General features: G+C 38.7%; 1 long non-coding RNA gene across 1 annotated transcript; it reads left to right on the top strand.

Annotated features, from left to right (window-relative positions):
• The first annotated feature begins 6,786 nt into the window (after positions 1 to 6,786).
• LOC103350033 (olfactory receptor 10R2) lies at positions 6,787 to 18,290 on the top strand. The gene is made up of 2 exons (XR_016237084.1): positions 6,787 to 8,721; positions 11,527 to 18,290. It is a non-coding gene; the product is annotated as an olfactory receptor 10R2 (long non-coding RNA).
• The last annotated feature ends 604 nt before the right edge of the window (positions 18,291 to 18,894 follow it).

Below are 18,894 nucleotides of genomic sequence, written 5' to 3'. Positions count from 1 at the left end.
GGCTTTCCATGCCTGAAATACTCTCATGGGCTTTTCAGCCAGATCCGAGTGCCTTTAGGGCTGATTCTGAGGCCAGAGTGCTATTTAGGGCATCTGCCATTCTATGAGTCTGCTGAGTATCTCACTTCCCATGTTGGATCACTCTCCCCTTTATTTATTCTATCGGTTAGTGTTAGCAGGTACTAGACTTGCTTATGTGCTCCCTTTGACTCTTAGTCCTTTCATTATGATCAATTGCGAACTGAAATTGATCACTTGGACTAGTGAGATGGCATTGGTACATGCCACCTTGATGGGATTAAATTGGAATCCCCTGGTATGTTTCTAACTCTACCATTTGGGGCAAGTCAGCTTGAGCATGTCCCAAATTATATATCTCTTCCCTCTCTTATTCCTACTCTTATGTTTAACAGGGATCACAATTCAGTTAAATTTCAACACTTAAGAATAACTGTGTATTAATTACAGAATTAAATCAGTCATATTAAGTAGAACAGACAAAAAAACTACTAAGAGGGATAATGTATTAAGTTGTTCATTAACAGTCAGGGCTATGCTGATCAAGTCACCGTTTCCCATAGTGTCCCTTTCACTTCAACAAGTTTCCTTTTTGGTGTTCAGTCAGTTGTCACCGATCAGGGAGAACATATGGTATTTGTCCCTTTGGGACTGGCTTATTTCACTCAGCATGATGTGTTCCAGATTCCTCCATTTTGTTGCAAATGACTGGATTTCGTTGTTTCTTACTGCAGTATAGTATTCTAAAGAGTACATATCCCATAATTTCTTTATCCAGTCTACCGTTGATGGGCATTTAGGTTGGTTCCAGGTCTTAGCTATTGTGAATTGTGCTGCAATAAACATTAGGCTGCAGACCGCTTTTTTGTTTGCCAATTTAAATTCCTTTGGGTAAATTCCAAGGAGTGGGATGGCTGGGTCGAACGGTAGGGTTATCTTCAGGTTTCTGAGGAATCTCCAGACTGATTTCCATAGTGGCTTGACCAGTTTGCATTCCCACCAACAGTGGGTTAGTGTCCCTTTTTCCCCACATCCTCGCCAGCATCTGTTGTTGGTAGATTTCTGAATGTGAGCCATTCTAACCGGGGTGAGGTGGAACCTCATTGTGGTTTTGATTTGCATTTCTCTGATTGCTAATGACCTTGAACATTTTTTCATGTGCCTGTTGGCCATTTGGATTTCCTCTTTTGAAAAATGTCTATTGAGGTCCTTGGCCCATCTCTTAATTGGGTTGTTGGTTTTGTTTTTGTGGAGTTTCTTGATCTCTTTGTAGATTCTGGTTATTAACCCTTTATCTGTTGCATAGTTTGCAAATATTTTTTCCCATTCTGACGGTTGTCTCTTCACTCTCCTGACTGTTTCTTTTGCAGTACAGAAACTTCTCAATTTGATGCAATCCCAATAGTTAATTTTGGCTTTGACTGCCTGTGCCTCCCGGGTCTTTTCCAGAAACTCTTTGCCTGTGCCAATATCTTGAAGGGTTTCTCCAATGTTCTCTAGTAACTTGATGGTGTCAGGTCGTAGATTTAGGTCTTTAATCCATGTTGAGTGGATTTTTGTGTAAGGTGTAAGGTAGGGGTCTTGCTTCATGATTTTGCACGTGGAAATCCAATTTTCCCAGCACCATTTATTGAATAGACTGTCCTTGCTCAAGGAATTAGTTTTAGATCCTTGATCAAATATAAGTTGGCTGTAGATGTTTGGGTTGATTTCTGGTGTTTCAATTCTGTTCCATTGGTCTATCCATCTGTTTCTGTACCAGTACCATGCTGTTTTGATTACAACTGCCCTGTAGTATGTCCTGAAATCTGGTATTGTGATGCCTCCGGCTTTGTTTTTGTTGTACAAGATTGCTTTAGCTATTCGAGGTCTCTTGTGCCTCCATATAAATTTCAGCACCAATTTTTCCAGATCTGAGAAGAAGGTCTTCGGTATCTTGATTGGTATTGCATTGAATCTATAAATTGCTTTTGGGAGAATGGACATTTTGATGATATTGATTCTTCCAATCCATGAGCATGGAAGATTTTTCCATTTCTTGGTATCCTCTTCTATTTCTTTCTTTAAGGTTTTGTAATTTTCATCGTAGAGATCTTTAACGTCCTTGGTTAAGTTTATTCCAAGGTATTTGATTGTTTTTGTAGCTATTGTGAATGGGATTGATCTTAGAAGTTCTTCCTCAGCCATGGCATTGTCTGTGTATACAAAGGCTGTTGATTTTTGTGCATTGATTTTATACCCTGCTACTTTGCCAAACTCTTCTATGAGTTCCAATAGTCTCTTGGTAGAGTTCTTTGGGTCCCCTAAATAAAGAATCATGTCATCTGCAAAGAGGGATAGTTTGAGTTCTTCCTTCCCAATTTGTATCCCTTTAATTTCTTTTTCTTGCCTAATAGCTCTGGCTAGAACCTCCAGAACTATATTGAATAGCAGTGGTGAGAGTGGACATCCCTGTCTGGTCCCAGATCTCAGTGGAAATGCTTCCAACTTTTCCCCATTCAATAGGATGTTGGCTGTGGGTTTTTCATAGATTGCTTTGATTGTATTGAGGAATGTTCCTTCCAAACCCAGTTTGCTTAGAGTTTTCATCATGAACGGGTGTTGTATTTTATCAAATGCTTTCTCGGCATCTATTGAGAGAATCATATGGTTTTTCTTCTGCAGTCTGTTAATGTGGTGTATCACATTGATTGTCTTGCGCACATTAAACCATCCCTGCATACCAGGGATAAATCCCACTTGGTCTGGGTGGATGATCTTTCTGATGTGTTGTTGCATTCTATTGGCGAGAATTTTATTGAGGATTTTTGCATCTATGTTCATCAGGGATATTGGTCTGTAATTCTCTTTCAGTGCTGTATCTTTTCCCGGCTTAGGAATTAAGGTGATGCTGGCTTCATAGAAAGAATTTGGGAGGACTCCCTCTTTTTTGATTGTTCTGAATAGTTTGAGAAGAATTGGAGTTAGTTCTTCTTTAAATGTCTGGTAGAATTCAGCAGTGAATCCATCTGGTCCTGGGCTTTTCTTTGTTGGGAGGGCCTTTATTACTGTTTCAATTTCTGTCTCAGTTATGGGTCTGTTTAGGTTTTCGATGTCTTCCTGGTTCAATTTAGGTAGGTTGCATGTGTCCAGGAATCTATCCATTTCTGATAGGTTTCCCTGTTTGCTGGCATACAAGTCCTTGTAGTAATTTCTGATGATTCTTTTTATTTCTGTGGTGTCTGTTGTTACATTTCCTTTTTCATCTCTGATTTTATTGATTTGGGTCTTTTCTCTTCTTTTTTTAGTTAGTTGGGCCAATGGGGTGTCAATTTTGTTTATTTTTTCAAAAAACCAGCTCCTCGTTTGGCTGATTTTTTGTAATGTTTTTCTTGATTCAATCCTGTTGATTTCTTCTCTGATTTTAATTATTTCTCTTCTCCTACTAGATTTGGGTCTGGTTTGCTGTAGGTTTTCTAGATCCTTGAGGTGAATAGAAAGCTCATCTATTTGGTGCCTTTCCAATTTCTTGATGTAGGCACCTATTGATATAAACTTTCCTCTTAACACTGCTTTTGCTGCGTCCCATAAGTTTTGGTATGTTGTGCTGTTATCCTCATTTACTTCCAGAAAGTTTTTGATTTCTCTTTTGATTTCTTCTATGACCCATTGTTCATTCAGGAGCATGTTGTTCAATCTCCATGTGTTTGCGTATGCTCTAGGGATTCCTGAGTTGTTCATTTCCAACTTCATTCCTTTATGGTCTGAGAAGCTGCATGGTATGATTCTAATTCTTTTGAATTTGCTGAGACTTGCTTTATGGCCTAGTATGTGGTCAATCCTAGAGAAGGTTCCATGTACTGCTGAGAAGAATGTATAATCTTTAGCTGTAGGATTGAAAGTTCTGTATATATCTGTTAGATCCATTTGGGCTATAGTGTCGTTTAAATCTACTGTATCCTTGTTGATCTTCTGTCCTATTGATCTGTCTATTTCTGAGAGTGGAGTATTGAAGTCCCCCAGTACTATTGTATTGGGGTCTAAGTCTCCCTTTAAGTCCGTTAACAAATCTTTTAGATAAACCGGTGCCCTGTAGTTAGGTGCATATACATTGATAATTGTTATATCTTCCTGTTGAATTGATCCCTTAATCATTATGTAGTGTCCCTCTTTGTCTCTCTTAATGGTTTTTGTGGTAAAGTTTATGGTGTCTGATATTAAGATGGCTACGCCTGCTCTTTTTTCATTTCTGTTGGCATGGTATATCTTTTTCCAGCCTTTCACTTTCAGTCTGTATGGATCTTTGTTGGAAAGATGTGTTTCTTGTAGGCAGCAAATAGATGGGTTTTGTTTTTTAACCCAATCAGCCAAACGGTGTCTTTTAACTGGACAGTTCAGGCCATTCACGTTCAATGTGACTAATGATAAGTGGTAACTTTGCCCTGCCATTTGCCAAAGATAAGTTCTAATATATGCTTTGAATTCCCTGTGATCTTTTGCTGTGAGCTTTCCTTCCTTGGTTTCCTTCCTTTACCTTCTTTCATATTGATGACCGTGTTTCTTTGTTTCTGTGTGTAACACATCTTTAAGCATCTTTTGCAGGGCTGGACGAGTGGCAACAAATTCTTTCAATTTCTGTTTGTTATGAAAAGTCTTTATTTCACCTTCATTCACAAATGATAGCTTTGCAGGATATAATATTCTGGGCTGGCAGTTGTTCTCTCTTAGTACCTGGGCTATATCTTGCCATTCCCTCCTAGCTTGTAGAGTTTCTGATGAGAAGTCAGCTGTGAGTCTGATTGGAGATCCTCTGAGAGTAATCTGACGTTTCTCTCTTGCACATTTTAGGATCTTTTCTTTATGTTTCACTGTGGAGAGTTTAATTACAACGTGCCGTGGTGAGGGTCTCTTTTGGTCGTGTTTATTAGGGGTTCTGTGAGCTTCCTGTACTAGGATTTCTCTGTCCTTCTCCAAACCTGGGAAATTTTCTGCTAATATCTCACTAAAAAGGCCTTCTAATCCTTTCTCCCTCTCCATGCCTTCAGGAACTCCTAGAACCCGAATGTTGGGTTTTTTAATAGTATCCTGAAGATTCCCGACAATATGTTTTAGATTCCTAATTTCCTCTTCCTTTCTTTGGTCTGACTGTATCCTTTCCTGTTCTCTGTCTTCTAAGTCCGATATTCTCTCTTCTGCTTCACCCATTCTGTTTGTAAGGCTCTCTATTGTGTTTTTCATTTGATCTATTGAATTCTTCACTTCAGTCACTATCCCAGTTTCCTGTTGTACTAGTTGTTTCGTTTCATTTTGATTCCTCCTTAATATTTCATTTTCACGAGAGAGATTTTCTATCTTGTCCATTAAGGATTTCTGTAGTTCAAGAATTTGTTTTTGAGAACTTCTTAATGTTCTTATCAATTTTTTGAGATCTGCTTCTTGCATTTCTTCTATGTCATCATCCTCATAATCTTGAATTGGGGTGTCTTTTTCATTTGAGGGCTTCATGGTGACTTCCTTGTTTTTATTACCTTGGTTTTTGCGTTTGTTATTTGTCATATTGGAGATATTTGGTTTCTTCACTGTGGTGCTTTTTCTTGTTATACTATGACTCTAGATTAAGTGGACTATCTGTTTTTGATGGAGCCTTAGGGCTTGAGATGGGTGTGGCCTGAGAGCTCTGTTTGGTGTGCCAAAGGTGACACTCCCAGGTTAGGCGTGGTAAACCTCTCTCTCTGTCTCTCTCTCTCTCTCTTTTTTTTTTGATTCAACAGGGAAGTTATTCTGCACAGCTGAGCAAAGTTGGAGGTAGTTAGCAGGCAAATGATATACCCACAGGAGCCAGAGATCAGAAGCTCTTTCCCAAGGACCACACAGGGAATCTGTTCGGCCCTTAGAGTGCGCTCAAATTCTCCTTCAGTCTCCCACTGGGTTGCCAAAGTTACGGAATTGTAGCGTCTCTGGAGAGTGCTCACGTGAATTCCGTGAGTTCTCTCCCCCACCGTCTCTTTTTTCACAGTCTCAGTTCAGTAGCACCATAAATTTACTAAGTCCTAATCTCCTGTTAATTCGCCCCACCCAGAGTCAGGTTTTACTGCTAGGCTCAGGGCCGGTGCAGACCTGAGGTCGCTCTGCTTATGACGTATGTCCAAGATGGCGCCTGCTCTTTGTCTTGCTCGCCCTTGAGAGGTGAGCGGAGAGAGAGAAACCCGTGTCCATACCAGTCACCTTTTTTTTTTTTTTTTTTCCCTCTCTCTCTCTTCCAGTTAGCTTGGTGAAGTCCCCCCCGCCCCGGGGGTCGTTCCCTCTAGTCTCCTCTCTCCGCTTGCCTGCCGGTGTCTCGGGTTATTGAGGTTCGGCTCACCTCGCGTTCCAGCGCTGGTGTGTTGAGTCTGCCGCTGACGTCCCGAACTGTGGGCTCCCACGCTCTCCACGCAGGTCTGCTCCCCTTCCAGCGCCGATGTGTGGACTCGGAGCCCTGGACTTCCCAAGTCTCCCCGCTGTTGCACTCCCCTTCGAGCACTTGCGCGCAGCTCCGTCCCTCGGCTCGGCTTCCGCGGCTCAGTCCTGCGGCTCGGTCCTGTGGTTCGGCTTTCGCGCGCGGTGGGCGACCTTGTTCTCCCAGTAGGTCCTCCGATTCACGCCCACTGGATCCAGAAGAGTTTTGTCTGCAATATTTTCCTGGTTCTTTTTTCTGAGGCTACCGTAACTCCCCTTTTATTAAACTAAATTTTCCCGGACTATCGGTGCGCGCCCTCACTATTCCGCCATCTTGGCTCCGCCCCCTAATTTTTATACTTTCAATACTTTGTTGTAAAGTTTCTTTTTCATGGAATGAAAAACTATATTCGTATTTAACAGATTTTACATATTTTATAATTTGATTAAAATAGTGAAAAAATTAATTTATATCCCTGCCACTATGGCTTAAATATACTTCATGACTTTAACTTTACAATCAATACTGAATTTCAGAAAAACTCATCATGGGATAAACCAAATTCTATCCTTTCTAAGTTAGCAAATCCAATTCACCAGAGTATTGTTCTTTTATGACACATTCATGAAAAAGATTGGTAGAAGCTACTATGCATTCTAGAATTTAAGGCTTCGGAATGTAGCATGTGTAGGTATCAGGCCAATAATTTTATACTGCAGAAAAGAGTGGTAATTAAGCAGGAATCTCCAGAAATGGACTTTACACTAAACACCTTAGCCAGCTTCCAGAACAGTGCCTAACGTTTAGGTTCAACTCTAGTGTATGAAATATTTGTGCAGCATTCTGCCATTAATATAACTTTTGAAGATTTCTATCTTATTCGTGGACCACTTCCTACTGTCCTCTTGGTTTGTATACCTCTTGAGTCTCTTTGTTACTACTAGAAACATGAAATATTTGGACATATCAAGGTTTATAATACTAATTAGGAGTACAATATTTCCATAGAAAAATAATTTATAGTGATAGAAGTATGACTTTGTTGGCCATCATCAAACTACAGTCATAATTACATAGCAGGATGGCAGAATATAACCCTGAATTTGACACACTGCATGTTGTATCCCTTAACTTAGAGATGTCAGGTCAGCTATGCAAGGGGGCTTGTCCTGTGGTGGGATAGGAACCAAAGACTTTCTCATTTCAAAATGTTGTAATAGCCTGTATCCATTGTATTATTATGTACACTAGAAAAATTTCCATCTATTTTTCCTATTTCATAAAGTATTTCTTGATTTCCATTACTCAGCACTCCATAGAAATTTAAGTCAAATTTATGCTTCTTTCCACACTCTGTTCAAAAGATTACTGTCTATATCTTATTTTTTTTTACCAGGCTATCAGCAATGTGAAAGGAAGCATTTTAAACACTCACAAAAATGACTCCTCCCACTGTTATCTGTTTCCCTGGCACAGTAATAAGCATGTAGTAAATGACTAATAAATATTTCTTAATTTTAATTGAGCAAATGACTATTCTATCTCAGTAGAGAATATTACAATATAATAATATTATGCACTCTACAACTTATGATCAAAATGACAAGGCATAACACCAGTAATTTTCCTGCCCCAAGTCATAGTGGTGTGATAGGCCTGGAATAACTGCAACAGACATGCTCTGTTTACAGAGTGCAAAAAAATGTAATGTATGTGAGCAAAGTTGACATTTTGAGATTTGATTATCATTTTTAGCCCTTGTTTATACTCTTGAGGCACACTAGTTTTTTTTTTTTTTAATTACTTTTTATTGAGTTCTTCATTTAGTGAGGGATTAAGCTTGTGATTATAAAGAAATTGATTGTATGTCATCATAAAAATTAAAAGAAAAATAAGAAAAGGAGGAGGGAGAGTAGGAGTGAGTGAAGGAGGGAGGGTAGGGCAAGAAGTATCATTATGCTCTTAAAACTCTATTTATGAAATACATGAAATTTGTTCCCATTATTTACATAAAGAAAAAAAAGAAAAATCAACAGAATAGAGTCCAGAAATTTAAAAAAGAAAGAAAACAAATTCATGATTTTTAAATGTTCACTACATTCATTTTCATCATAATTTAACTATGACCAATTAATTTGTATACAACTTGTGTCACAGATATTCTACATCCATCAGGATGAATGATAAACGTATCCAACTGAACATATGTGAAGATGACAGTGAGCTGCATTGAATTAATCCACACTGGATTAAGAAAACATATATTTTATTATTAATCTTGGACCAGTGTAAGTGATTCAGTAAAGAAATTTATAAGCTATTGGACTTTACATATACAATACTGAAACATAGCAATTTATTATTCCTAAAGAATGAAGTGGGAAGTAACATATTTTCATTTTGAAATGTGAAGTTACAGCACATCCCCCAACTCTTAGATCACCCCCCCCCCCAAAAAAAGAAGAAAAAGGTAGGAGATGAGGTACATGACAGTCTCAAGTCCATAGCCACTGCCACATTCAGTTGGGCACATGACACTGCTCCTTGATTCAGACCCAGTCATATTTTCTGGGGATGACTGTTGATGGCTCCTTGCTCTAACCTGTGAGATTTTCTGCCACCTTTCGATCATCTTTCCTTATTCATAAGACATAGCCACTATTTGAAGCTCAAAGATTTTCTCAATCTGATACCTCCATTTAAAATAATTAGGGTACTAAAAGTCTCTTCAGGTTTATTATCATATTTCTTAACATAAGTTGACACATGTTTTTAAAAGGGCTTCTTACATTTAATTTATGGATCTAAACATTCCGTGCCTAAGACTGCTCCCTCGTATGGCTAGTTATTTCACATTAACTCAGCTGAAGATGCTGACCAGGAGCCTTGGCTTTTTGTAATATGGATTTTTCAAGGATTGCTTGAGCTTTCTCAAAATGTGGTGGCCAAGATACAAAAGTGGGTGTTCTATGAAACAGGACATAGAGGCTGTCAAACCTTAAAAACAAGATTTTTTTCAGCTCATACAGTGGGGCCAGCACTGTGGCGTAGCAGGTAAAGCCATGGCCTACAGTGCCGGCATCCCATGTAGGCACTGGTTGAGTCCTGGCTGCTCCAATTCTAGACCAGCTCCCTGCCAATTTGCCTTGGAAAGCAGCAGAAGATGATCCAAGTGCTTAGGCCCCTGCTCAGATGTGGGAGACCCAAATAAAGCTCCTGGCTTCGGATTTTCCCAGCTTGGGCAGCTGTGGCCATTTGGGGAGTGAAACAGCAGATGAAAGATCTCACTCTATCTCTCCCTTTCTCTGTAACTCTGGCTTTCAAATAAATAAATCTTTAGAAAAAAAAAAAAAAAAGAACTTCATCACAGCATCCTTTTTGCTTACACACATATTTGTCAAAACAGTCACTCAGCCTACCTCAATTAAAGGGAAAGGTTCTTATATATCATCTAAGTGAGAAAAAAAAAAACCTAGAAAAATATGGGAGTACCTTTAATTTCCTGCATGCCTAGAAGGCAGATAAAGCCTGTGAATAGCTCTTCTCAGCAAACTATTCCCAAAAGATGCAGCCTTTGTCTCAATCTCTAACTTGAATTAAAGTTAAAACATCTATTCAAAGATCTTCAGTTAATAATTGAGGCTTTTCTTCTACTTTCCCATTCCTTCAGTCTCTCTGACAAGACACGTGAGCTCCTCAGAGAGACATTATGGGTGTTGAGCATTTACTCCATTTCCAACCAGAAAGAATCAATGTGTAACATGACAGGGGAGACAGCTGAAGGGCTTTGCTAAAACCTATACATGGGTACTTTCACATTTTTCTTCACAGTCTAAATTTTTGTATTTGGTTAGTGAACAAATATTTACCAACCTCAAATTATATTCTGTAAACAAATATGTTTCCTATGTGTCTGAAAGTCTCATGCTGCCTCCACCAATCAAGTATGCTCTCATTTCTTTTTCATATTTTTCTTCTTCTTGTCTAGCTTTCAGGAATGGAAGTTTAAAGTGACTTAAAAAGGGTCTTGGGGCAGGCATTTGACCTTGCTGTTAATATGCCAACATTTTATATGCAAGTGTCAGGATTCAAGTACTAGCTCTGCTTCTGATTCCAGATTTCTGACAATGCACACTCTAGGATGCAATGAGTAATGGGTTTGGAAGTTGGGTCTCTGAAATCCAAGTGGGACACTTGGATTGAGTTTCTCGTTTTTGAGTTTGGCCTGGCTCAGCTCTAGCCATTGCAGGCATATGGGGAGTGGGCCAAGGAGTGGGGAACTCTGCTTGCCTATCTGTCTCTCTCTGCCTCTCAAGTAAAAATAGATAGATAAATACATTTTTAAAATATTTTTTCTGCAGTTTGAGAATAAAAGTCTAGAGGCATTAGATAGGAAAACTCGAAGGAAGTAGTTCCTCTGAAGTGTGTTTTAACAACTGCTACACAGAATACCTCCATGTCTTAATGAGTCTACAGAGAATTTCTAAGAGAAAGTCAACTAATTTCTGTGCATTAATAAAAAGGGCCTTCTCTTTGACCAATAAATTTTCCTAGTATTTTATTGTGGTTAACTTGCTCATCAGGGAAATAATGGACAAGTATTGAGTACAATGAGGTGATTAGCTCTTCATGGGAGTGGGATCACAATTACCAACCACCAAGGGAATGAGGCCATGGCTAACGTTAAAAGGAAAGACCACTGGTGATGCTCATTAAAACAGTATCTGCACTATCCATGGAGAAAAGGCACGGGTGACAATTTTCTGTGGAATAATATAGTTTTCATGTGTTTGTCTAGGGAGTTCCAGGAACTGGAATAAAAATCCTATAGTAGCAGGACAGAGAAGATATTTTTGGCTAATTTCACCTGAAACTTTCACAAAAGTTTCCAGGAATTGTCAGAGACTGAGGAAAGCTGCATGCCACAGGCACTAGAACTCCAATATGAAGAAACGTGAAATTTTTAGTTTTATTGAGGGACTTTGATTTCTTTATTTAAAAGAGCAGAGAAGTTGATAATGACAGAAGAGAAGACTGATAGGTTAGAGTATAATTGAATAGCTATTGAATAATGCACCCTTTCTTTTTTTCAGGAATTCCAACTTTCTTAGCATACCTGGTCACCATTAATACTGGACATGGTCTGATAAGAGAAAAAAATGCCGCAAACAAGGAGAACAGGAAAGTGGAAGGTTAAAGATGAATGCAAGTGGGGACTTGTTCAATACAAATGCATGTTGTGAATTCCCTTTTTTATATGTTTCAATCAGGCAATTAAAAAAAGGATTTAAAATCTTTATTCCAGTCCTACTTCAAAATTTCTAAACCTTTCTCTATGCAAGCACAAATGGTAACAGCAATTTATTTACTTGAAAAATACTTTAAATTTCCAAATAATGTGTTTTTAAAATAAATTTAAAAAATTACCTAGTGAGATAGCAAAGGAGACTTTGTGATAATCAGAAATGAAGATAATAATAATTTTTATGGTTTTTCTGCATCTGCACTTAAAAAGTGCTGTCAGAAATTTTTAATCCCAAAATATTGAAGCAGAGGATTAATATTAAGATAGCAAACTAAGAAAATCCCTAAAAATAAATGCCATCCTCCTGGGACTTTTGGAAATGACTTAGAGGAGAATCTAACATTGTTGGGCATTTGTTTTTTCTAAACTTTTCAAGCTCTTAGCATATCCTGGGCACTATTGTATGTGTTGGTGATGCAGCTTCTGTTTTCTGGTTAATTATAAGTCATGTAGGTTAAGGTAAACTTAGAACATTAGTTATAAAACAAGATTCCAGTGATTACTAAAGAAAGCCATAGAGATAACATATAGCACAATTAGGAATTGCCAGAAAGATTCCATGAATATAGTTACTCTGAATTACAGTTGAATGAAAGCTAAAAAATAGGCATATTTCTAGAAGATAGTATGAAAAATGTCATGACTATAATTTCTCAATGATAACATGCAAGTAAAGAGAAATATAATGGCAATATGAGTAGAAATGTAGATTTAGGAAAGATGAAATATCTAGAAAATTTTATGGATGTTTGTTAGTCTTGTTAATATAGCAGGTCTTGTCCTGTAGGATTTTGCTGCCATTGTGGAAGATAGCTCAGAGTAGGAAGAAAGAATCGATGGGATGTGTTTAAAATGCTCTTGTAATAGTCTAGCAGAAAACCACATTCTCACAGAAGAGAAGGAGTTGATCCTAGAAGTATTTCGGAAGGAAAAGAACTTGGACATGGTGGATGAGAAATATTGTTGGTTTAAATTTGTCTTACAATTTCACTTGAACTGCTCATTACCTAATATATACATGAATCAAAGCATCATGTCGTTCCTCACTAATATGTAGATATTATGTCAATCAAAGATTAAGAAGCCAAATGCTTGGATGAATAAGAATATATTTGAGGCCGGCGCCATGGCTCAATAGGCTAATCCTCCGCCTTGTGGCGCCGGCACACTGGGTTCTAGTCCCGGTCGGGGCGCCGGATTCTGTCCCGGTTGCCCCTCTTCCAGGCCAGCTCTCTGCTGTGGCCCGGGAGTGCAGTGGAGGATGGCCCAAGTGCTTGGGCCCTGCACCCCATGGGAGACCAGGAGAAGCACCTGGCTCCTGGCTTCGGATCAGCGCAATGCAATGCGCCGGCCGCAGCGCGCTGGCCACGGCGGCCATTGGAGGGTGAACCAATGGCAAAAGGAAGACCTTTCTCTCTGTCTCTCTCTCTCTCACTGCCCACTCTGCCTGTCAAAAATAAAAAAAAAAAGAATATATTTGAAATATTTTATTGAAACGCAGAACCTATGTAATGGCATACAGATGGGCAGAATGTAGAATAAAATGAAAAAGTTTTGATTAAAAGAAATGTAAACTAATAGCAGCGATAATGACTGAGGGATATTAGAGAAAGTATCTAAACCTCTTTTTTAGGAACTCAGAAAGAGATCCCGGTGACAGTAGTCTGTTGGACCTCCAAGTCCAATGTTATCAAGAGTAAGACATGTAACAAAATGGATAATCATCATGTTGAAGTGAATGTTGAAGCAAAACTGAATTATTCCTACCATGTGTTTTCTGTAAGGAGAAATCAGGCTTAATATCCTAAAAGAGCTTGTATAGGGATCAAAAAGGTAATTTTATCTACAGTAGCATTAGATACAATACATTTTTTAAATGAATACCCACATGGAAATGGGCTTATTTAAGAATTTATAAAAGGAAACTCTCTGGAAGCAAAAACACAAAGTCAGGTCACAGGATGTTTCCCTAGTCCGGGACTGTATTGAATGTAAGTGGGAGGGGTGTGAATTCTTAGGCATTAGCACTTTTACTTACTGATACATGTGTCAGCAACCAGAGTAAAATTGAATCATTTAAACCCATAATCAATGTATGTAAAGGCTTTTTAAGGATTAGATTTCTAAAATGATTTCATAGAGAATACAAATCTGCGAAGTGGGAGCTTTTATTTCAGCAAGTGACTTCATATTTCATATGGACACTTGTCCTCAAATTCACTACTAAAATTATCTGCCGAAAAATGGCAGCTAGGGTGCAAATCAACTTAGAATAAATTTCTAGTCAATTTACATTTTTTTCCTTCCCATTTTTTGTTCTTTCTCTTTCAAACAAGGTACCTTAACTACATTATGAGGGTGTCTCCCTGATTTCTGTTACAAAGGACTTGATCATACCAGCCTTATTTCTTGGGATCAACTTTCCATGGCCAATTCTTCCGCCATCATCGAATTCCTATTGATGGGTTTCTCCAGCCTTGGAGAGTTTCAGCTTGTCCTCTTTGCAGTCTTTCTCTGCCTCTATCTGATCATCTTGAGTGGAAACGTCACCATCATCTCAGTCATCTGCTTAGATCGCAGCCTACACACACCAATGTACTTCTTTCTAGGTATCCTCTCCACCTCTGAGATCTTCTACACACTTGTTATACTGCCCAAGATGCTTATCAACCTGTTCTCTGTACTGAGGACACTCTCCTTTGTGAGCTGTGCCACACAGATGTTCTTCTTTCTTGGTTTTGCTGTCAGCAATTGCTTGCTGCTGGGAGTGATGGGCTATGATCGCTATGCTGCCATCTGCCAGCCTTTGCGCTACCCAATTCTCATGAGCTGGAGAGCATGTGGACAACTGGCAGCAACTTGCATTGTTAGTGGTTTCCTCGTATCTCTGGTGGGAACAACAGTAGTCTTTAGCCTCCCTTTTTGTGGCTCCAACAACATCAACCACTACTTTTGTGATATTTCACCAGTCATCCGTCTTGCCTGTGCTGACACTTACATCAATGAACTGCTCATCTTCATCTGTGGGGTGCTGGTGCTTGTTTTGCCTTTGTTATTCATCTGTATCTCTTATGGTTTCATTGTCCACACCATCCTGAAGATCCCATCAGCTGAAGGCAAGAGAAAAGCCTTCTCCACCTGTGCCTCCCATCTCATTGTGGTCACTGTCCATTTCGGCTGTGCTTCCTCTGTCTACCTGCGACCCTCAGCCAAAAACACATCAGGCAAAGACAGGCTAGTGACAGTGACCTACACCATCATCACCCCACTGTTGAACCCCATGGTATATAGCCTCAGGAACAAAGATGTACAAGTAGCCATTAGGAAATTAATTGGGAAGGCTGGCTTTTCTTTCAAGACTTTGTAATCACAACACTTTTCAATAGTACATACACATTTTGGGAAATTGTTTCACCGTTTAAGTCATGAGGATATTTTGTCTATTTATTTTTCTTATTATATATACATGAGAGAGTGCTTTACATTGTTACAATTTGGCTTAAATTTTGTTCTATGTAATGCAGAGATAATCACATTTTCTTCTTGGAATTGTTTTTTCAGATTTGCAGAGATTAAAAAGAGTTTGACAATGGTGGACAACTTTCCTTTTCCTTTTTTTATTTTTCTAGATTTATATAGCTCTCAAAAATGGTCTTTGCAGCTATCATTTCCTCTATATTTTTCTTGTTTCTCAAAATTTCTAATTGTATTCTGTTTATTATGTTTATCCAGCCTAAAATTAGGTGTCTAAACCTGAAGGTGGCTTTGATTTAGCAATCTTACACGACAGGGAATGATGTTCCCCAGCAACTACATGACTTAAGATTGGACATGAACTAGGTCATGACTTTCATATGATTTCTCTCTGGATCTTGAAAATTAATATATGGGATATATGAATGATGTAATTTTCCCTCTTTATTTCACAAATGGTTTATTTTTATCTGTATCTATTTCTGTATGTCACTGTACCTTACAAATAAATTTTTTTATATTTTAAAATGTAAAACAACCTAGAATATAAGATTCTTATTAAACACTGCTTTGCACCTTTTTAGAAGAACTGTTTCTTTAAAGAATCTCCAAAGCAGGCACTTCTTTTTTTGATCACTCCTTGAAATCACTCCTTTATGTGACGTTGTAGATCTATAACATGTGTTTTGCTTTGCCTTCTACATTGAATTCATTAAGGAGATGGAGTTGTCTGCATTCAAATTTATCATCAGACTATATGTATTAAGGAAAGAAAGACTTCGGTGGTCATTTGCTCCTACCTCTTACCTGTACATACGTCCCTTCCTAAGTCTCACAAGAGAAAAACAGTTCTCACTGACTGAGTATACAGGAATTCACAAATTGTATATTCCTGCTGTGCTGAGATCTTACCGCTGTTTTCCCTCAGATAAGCTGAAATTACCCCATGGGGTTTTCATCGTTCTGTTTCCTTTCAGTAAGACTCATCCTGGTTCACGGATGTTTGAGACACTTAGAATGAAAAGCTAAACCTTTTCTTTACTCAGGTGACCCAAATTTACGACTCATCACAACCTTGGGGGCAGCTTTTTAGATATACTGTAGCTTATCAATATTGTTTTGAAAGTGTAATAATTAAAATTGGAGTTTATATTTGATGTGTGGCATTTTCCCCAGTGTATGTTGTAGCTGCTTTCTCATCTGTTTACATTTAGATTTTAAACTCAATTGTCTAAATATCATAAATGATATTTTCTTATATTTTTAATTACCATCTCTGTTCTTATTTTCCTCCTTTCTTCAGTTTTTGCATTAAGCCTTTTTTTTATTTATTATTATTGTTGCTAGTTAAATAATCAAGAAACTTCAGTCACTACCTTTCTCCATAAGTAGAATATTGTTTACCTCCATTATTTTTGTTCTATTCCTTCTTTCCTCATAGGTTTGCAATCTTCCTTTAATAACTGAATATCCTTTTAGGAATGGAGGGTTTATTATACACATTTGTTTGCTATTTATCAAATGAATTCAGTTATAAATTTCTAGTTTTATTTTGTTAGTGAGTCACTGTAATGATATAGTTCTGTGTTTACAATTTCATTAGATTTTGTTATTGGCTTCTGAATTATGCCTCATAAAGCATTTTCAATTTAAATTAAAATTTTAGTGTGTGTATTGTAGGTATTATTCAATTTTATCAATTACATTTCATTAACCTAGTTTAGTATGTTATACCTTTATTTGTTTGGCTTGTGTATGACCTGTCATGATTTCATAGTGATGCACTAAAATGCTTTGCTGCATTTGTGTTTATTAACATTTCATTGCATTTCTAGCAATATTGATTATGAATGTTATTTTTATGGAATCTTAAAATATTGAACAATGTTTTATGTGTCATCATGTTTATTCAACCCTTAGACACACTAAAATGACAGCAGAGCTGTAGAAACACATAGGAGCCCTTCAAGAAAATAAACAGGAGATGATGACACAGGGGAGGTATTGAAATAATTACAGAAGAATAAAGGAGATGAAACCCTGGGACACTAAGCAGAATACAGAGGGAGCTTACTGCTGTAGCCTACAGGAAGATGTTTGAAAAAAAAAAAAATAAAGTAGAGCATCCAACCTCAGCAGAGAGATAGGGAGAAAATGGCAGAGAAAACTCCACACAAATTAGGGAGGCACTGTGGATCTACGTGGACGGTGTCCACAAGAACAGCTCAGAATCCCAGGAGCCAAGAGCCTCAGCACCAGCTTTATAGAGTGAGGTGAGATCAGACTGCAGCAGCCTCAGACACTGGCAATAAAGCTGCAGGAAGAGCCTGGTGTGAGGACAGCTGGAGCCCTGGAGGGAACAGTGTATCTGCCAACCTAGAGGGAGAAAAAAGGGCAGGCTTCTCTCTCCCCAGCCACCCAGCACCGGCATCCTGTAACTAGCAGAGAGAGGACGGGCACCATCTTAGACACACGTAACAGCTGCACCAGCTCGTGTCTGGGCGCTCAGCAAGCAGCCAAGCAAAGACAACTGAGTCTGGCTGGGAGAACTGACAGGGAGCTGGGTGCTCCTGACTGAGAGCCTTATGTGCTGAGTCTGTGAAAACACTGTGGCTGCGTGGGAAAGAGCAGGGTGTGGCTGCACTTTGGGTAGTCACTGTGGGTGGCTCCACAGGCTCAGGGCTCCCTGATACCCTGGTGAAGGTCATTGCTGTGGGATCCGTATTCACACTGAGGACTGCATGGATCCTTTGTGTGGTTCTTGTGGCAGTGTGAAAGAATAGTATATCCACTGGGGCTAGTGACCAGGCATTGGTCTTCTTGTAAGAGAGCAGGTGAAGATGAGACTACATCAACAGAGCTGATTAATTTCCCCTTCAGACTAAAAGAGAAGAAGAAGAAGAGATTTACAATGCCCAATGTGGGTTTCTCTTTGGAAACTCTCTGTACCCTGGAGCACTGAACAGAGCTCCTGGCCACACTCATCACACACCTCATGGTATTCACTAAAAGAGCAGACACTCTACTAATCCACAGAGCCATAGCCCAAAGATAAAGCCATCACAGGGTTAAAAAACAAAAACATCTGCCATTCTATGAGTCTGCTGTGTATCCCACTTCAGATCTGGCTGAAGAGCCCATGAGAGTATTTTAGGCATGGAAAGCCAAGACACTCTGGCAAAAACAAAAAAAAACAAAAAACAAACAAACAAAAAAAAAAAACAAAACACAACAACAAACCACCACACACAAAAAAACAAAAAACCTAAATGAAAGATCTCTGCAAGTGAGATCCCAGTGGAAAGAACAGGGCCATCAAAGAAGGAGGTACCTTTCTCTGAAGGGAGGAGAGAACTTCCACTTTGACTATTACCCTGTCGGAATAAGATCGAAGTCAGCGAACTCAAAAGGCCTCCATAGCCTTGGCAACTCATGACTAGAGCCTAGGGAGATTACTGACGCCATAAACAAGAGTGTCAAATTGTTAAGTCAACAGCAAGAGTCACTGTGTACTTACTTCTCATGTGGGATCTGTCCTTAATGTGTTGTCCAATGTGAAGTAATGCTATAACTAGTACTGAAATAGTATTTTACACTTTATGTTTCTGTGTGGGTGCAAACTGACGAAATCTTTACTTAATATATACTGAATTGATCTTCTGTATATAAAGATAATTGAAAA

This window comes from Oryctolagus cuniculus, chromosome 7 (assembly GCF_051225735.1).
Source record: "Oryctolagus cuniculus isolate XC-2025 breed Fujian yellow rabbit chromosome 7, ASM5122573v1, whole genome shotgun sequence".
Classification (NCBI taxonomy): Eukaryota; Metazoa; Chordata; class Mammalia; order Lagomorpha; family Leporidae; genus Oryctolagus; species Oryctolagus cuniculus.
The sequence above is the reverse complement of the archived record's forward strand: the minus strand, read 5'-3'. Positions and strand labels throughout refer to the sequence as shown.